Genomic DNA, 5560 nt, shown 5'->3' with positions numbered 1-5560 from the left:
ACCCAAACTACATTTACACATTTCTCTGTTTAGCTCCCCCCCAAGCTTTCGTAATCCCTTCAGAAAGCCTTTTCAGACAGTTCATAGACAGCTTCCAGCGTCACATTCCCTTAGTCTTCAGAAACAAACTTGTATCACTCATGAGATCTAGTTTTTATGCTATGTATACACTCAAAATACACACTGTAAACTGAATAAATAGCTCTATACAAACTGTAAGTGGTCACACATGGCACTGTGGTCATAAAAGGGGTCATGTCTACTCTTTTTTTATTTTAATAGATAAACACTATATTGTATGGTTTATAATTTCAAGATGGTTCAAAAGAATTTAGTCATACTGAATTCCAGTGAGAGATAACAGCCTAAGTGCTTAAAAATACCCCTTCCACACAGTTACAATTTTTCCCTCCAGTGCTGTTTGTAACAATTGTGTTGGAAGTCTCTCTAATGTGTTCATGTTGGAATCCAGTCCTAGAAACAGGATTTTAAAATTAATTTTGATATTTGAAAAATGCTTTGACTTTCTATTAGGGAAAGTAGCATAAACAGAAAATTTAAAAAGGAAAAATACAGCAAGAAGTTGAACCTATGCGCCTAAAGCCTTATTCAGCTTGTTTATGTCTCCCCACCTACACATTTAAATCTAATAAGCAATCTGCCCTCCTACTGCCAACCTCATCTCCCCTATTTCCTTAAATATTTGTAGTTACAAAAGCACTGAAATTACAAAATTATTGAAACTCAACAATGGGTTAATTAGCATCCATATAAGAACATTAACTACAGGTACAAACCCAATTATTTTAATAAAAAGACCATTCCTTTATCCTTATAGCTAAATAAATCCTGCTCTTTTATGTGCCTAAATCAAGCCAGTCCTGTGTTACGGCTTCATTCTTCATTTTCTAAACTAAGGCTGTAACTAATGTGCCAAATTGGGATTTTAGATCATTAAGCATTTAAAACCCATAGCAATTGGTGAAAACAGAATACCTTTAAAATACTTTTCTTTGTCTTTAACTGAAAAATAAAATGGTAAATAACCTATTGAAATAGCCTTAGATTTTTGTGGACAAAATTTTAAACATGCTTTTGGATTAAAGATACTCTGAACAGAATAAATTCATATATTCATTGCTAGTTTAAAAATATGCCAATTAAAAGATTAGTCTTTTCTTTGATATCAGACTCCATTCTCATAAGCAGATATTCTAGAGTACTCCTCAAGAGAAGGGACTCTTACCACTCCTTGGTAGAACCACTATGTAGAAAAAAAAAACCCAACCACCAACCACCCCCCTCAAACTGAAGTGCTCTCTTCTTTTATTCTTAATAACCATTTGACTAGACTTAAAAGTGTTGGAGAGTGACTGTAAAGCATTTGCTCAGCAAAACAAAGGAGCAATTATTTGATTGGCATAGCCCTCTTTCAACACAGTACAAAATACTCTCTTACTATTACACGAATATCTCCTGTTTCAGAGCACAAAACAAACCCAATATTTTCAGACTTTCAGCAAGTTATTCCCACAAGCCTGCTTGGGAAAGCTTCCCTTTGCTGACACACTGACTTTTCACTAACCTCTTCGCAACCCCTATTTTTCTGAGAGGTTTTGTTTTGTTTTGGACAGAGCTCCTAGTTTAGCAGATTTACTTCCTGAAAGACTAATTAACCCAGTAATTCTACTTCCTTGACGTGTCCATCTCTCAGGGAATGAGTGTGTTTCAAAGGCTGTTAACCCCCTCTTAGCAGTGTCATATATGATATCTGGGTTTGTATACAATCATTGTGCTATCTATTTTCAGGAGCCAATACTTTAGGAGTACTGTGCTTTCATCAGAAAACTTCTGTAAAAGCAGTGACTTTTTGTACAAAGGGGAATCAAGTAGGCATGGACTCTCCAAAGACACCAAGTGGGTAGTCAGTCCTGAGAAAGGACCTGTAGCCCTGTGCTGCTAGTTGAAGGCATCTGTACTTTTTCCTTATATCAGTAGCAGGCTGCATTAGGTCATTATCAGTGAGACTGAACACAGCTTTGCAAGAAAATTGGCTGTGTGGATTCTTCAGCTTTCACCTGCGTGTAAAATTGTACCATGGTTCCTGATACTTTGCCAAGCAGCAACCCATCTAAAAACTGTTTAGAAAGAACAATGTGTGTTTGCAGTCTCAGCTTTGAGTGGGGTTGGCTGCCGATTACATCACTCTTGGCAAATTCCAGGAGGTATAGTATGGCTCTGGAGTCCTTGAGCAGGAGCATAGAAATAGGCATCAGCAAGTTAAGATGATGATCTCCTCTTTTCTTTTTTCATTAATAAAGTTCTTGCTAAGCTCCCTGTAGGAAAGGGAGAAATGCAGGGAAAGAATGATTTCCTTACTCAGAGCTCAGTAATTAAGAAAAAAAGGGTGCAGTACTAAGAAATTCTAGGAGATCAGGACACATTTGGGAAGCCAGAAGGGTCCAGGGCCTTGGGCATTAACAGAAAAACCAGAAAATTTGAATTTTGCTCCCTGACTTCATAGCTGATTTTCTTTCAGCAAGTCACTTCATGTCTCTGTTTTCTCACATTAACATGTTAGAGCTGGGCATTCTTTTCACTGTTTGCTGAGTGTCTGTCACAACAGGTTCCTAGTATTTTTAATGGATAATGGGTTCTGCTACAAAAATATATATAAAATAAATTAATAAATACAGAATCAGGCCCAGCCTTTGGGCACCAAAGTGTAAAGTCAGATTGTCTGGACTCCTGTGTGCACATTCTTAGGTTTCAGGATGAATGAATCTATTCCTCTCTCTCAGCTTCTTAGATGCTACTTATCTATGGAACATTCCGGTATCCTCTGGGACTTGCAGGATGCTGTTGATTAAGATGAAATATTTTTTTGTGAATACTTGTGTGTGCAGCATATGTTTTTCAGTGCATGTTAAATATTGCTATGGTTAAGTTGAAATGAAGAACAGACATGCTGCACCATGTTGTTATTTGCTGTGAAGTGATTTAACAAATGTTTGAACAGCTGTTGCTGAGTAGACTCTTGATAAAAGTGGTGGAATCATGAGAGCTCGTGTTTTGGTTGTTTATGGTGGAAAAGTATCAATCGAGTAATTTTCTGCTTGGATAAAGGACTCTATATAAAGAGTTAATGTAATTTATGATAAAGTCTGTCAAATCCAGCTTTGCAAGTATAGTGAGCTTTATTAAAGCAGCACATTTCTGATCTTCTAGAAAAGGTGATAGCATTGTGGCTACTCCAGCAGTCAAGTCAGGAAAACTGCCTTGGAGAACAGCCAGGACAGTTGCTGATCTTTATATTACTTAACAAAATTCTTTCAGTTCCAGAAATGAACAGTCTCTGAACCATAATTCTAGGTGGAACAACAAAGTGACTGCCACAAAGATTGATCATTTGTAGCAGAAAAACAGTACTTCTGTAGATAGCACTATTAGCTATGGAAAGGTTCAGCTCTGCACTAATATTAGCTTGCCAATGAGTTTTAGTAGTAATGCGGTAGGGGAAAGAAATATAGTCTATACACAGTAATGAATGGTATTAAATGAACAGCTAGCATTCCTGGCATACCACAAACTCACCAAACAGGCAGAGAAAATAAGGGTAGATTATTTTAATGGTTTTCACTCCTAAAAATGGAAACCAAATATCTTGATCCCAAAGACCCTGCTTGAACTTTCTGCTTGTGGTCTGACTTCTGATAAGAACTAATTTGTAAGGACAGATTTGACGATTGGCAGCCACTGTGACAGTGGGCAGCCAGTGATAGTGGAGGCTGGGTTTTCAGCTTGCAGCAAATTGCACTAAATAAAGACCCTGAATTTTAGCATGGTGATGAATCTTTGAAAGTCTGAGTGCTAATTTTCATGCCTGAGTTGATCCTCTCTGAGTGATTGCCAGGACTCAGGTTTGCCAGAGAAGGCTCAAAATGTTTACTGGTGGCAAGCATGGTGAGTTGTTTGCAAGAAGTGCACACTTGTGGTCCACACACCTGAAAGTCCTGGAGATATGTAGGGACAGTGGTAATGCAGTGAATCCATCCTCATCCCTTTAGTATGATCCTTTGTACTGCTGTTCTCACCAGGAAAGGTAAGTGTAGAAGAGTCTTAGGAAATGAGTTGCTTTCTTCTGGGCTTCATGGAAGGGAGAGCTGAGTTGTGATGACAGGGAGCTGCTATTGTTTATGCTGTACTTCTTTGGATGATAAAAGAATTTAACATCTGCATCTGCAATGAAACACTTTATTATTATTATTTTTTTAATTTGTCGTCCCGTCCCGTCCCCTTTTTGTACTACAATGTATTGCATTGCCCTGGCCTCTGAGCAGTTCCTCAGGCTTTTTATAAAGAAAACATGTAGTGGAACATAAAAAGGACTTTCTTATATTAAGGAACATGGCATACTGAGGTATGCTTATTGCCAGACTGATCTTACAAGAAAGCAATCCTTTCCAGGAGAGTAAAGAGTGACTGAGATGCCTTTATTGCAAGGAATGCTGTGTAACATTTAAACACTCAGTAAAGTTTATATTGCTGCTACCATAACTGAGACATGATATTTAAATAAAATAGCACTGCTTTTATGAGTATACACTGTGATATATCAACCAAAAAGAAGAGTTTAACTGTTTTTTATTTCTTCTGAAGGGTAAAAGCTGTCAGATTGTGTACTGATAGCTGCAACGTTATTCCAAGTAACTGATTACTTGAGAGTAAGATGAAGCAGTGGCTGTGGGTGTAGAGGCATTGTGCTGCAGCTCCACTAGTGACATGCAATGTGTCTTCATAGTTATTCTGCTTTGAGGGGAAAGCCATCAGAACTTCATGCTTTTTATTAATTGTGTGTAACTCAGCAGTCTAGAAAGAGACGTAGTCAAGGTATCCCCATGCTATTGCCATGAAGGCAAGGCCTTGGTGGATGTTAAGGTGGGCTTGAATACAGTCAGTGAGGAAGCTTGTGCTGCAAATGTCTTAATGGTATCCCATTTGGCTAGCTTAAAAATGTCTATGCGTGCTCTTTTGTTTCTCTTTTTTGTAGTGTGAGTAAATTTCTAATGAGCCACAAAACTGGTGACCTAAACAATCAGTGGGGAAATCAGTAATATTAAGGTAAGTGGTGATGCACATGTCTTGATGGACTTTAATGGTAGCAATTTCAATAATTCTTTCACTGATAGATAAAAGCCGGCCTGCAGATAATGAATTTGCCCTCAAGAAAAGCTAGAGACATAAAAGACTGAAAAAAGCAGTTGTCTTAATTATGGTAATTATGTTAATTTAGGCTTTAAATAATAAGAGACTTGCACTTTACATATTTAATATTTCAGTTAACTGTGGGCATTAAGGAAAATCGGGTATCTCAGAGATACAGATTCAATCCAGCATTTCATGTAAGAAATGATAAAAAGCTTTCTGCAAAAAACAGCAGTATGAAGAAATGAAATGTTGGGGGGAATGGGCTCTTACATCTGCCTCTCTCACAAGCATACAGTGTCTTTAACGAGGGGAAGAAGGATCATAATTCCAGGTAAAGAAAGCACTGAAGCCT

The sequence above is a fragment of the Accipiter gentilis genome, chromosome 26 (assembly GCF_929443795.1).
Source record: "Accipiter gentilis chromosome 26, bAccGen1.1, whole genome shotgun sequence".
Classification (NCBI taxonomy): Eukaryota; Metazoa; Chordata; class Aves; order Accipitriformes; family Accipitridae; genus Astur; species Astur gentilis.
This window is presented reverse-complemented; position numbering follows the sequence as displayed.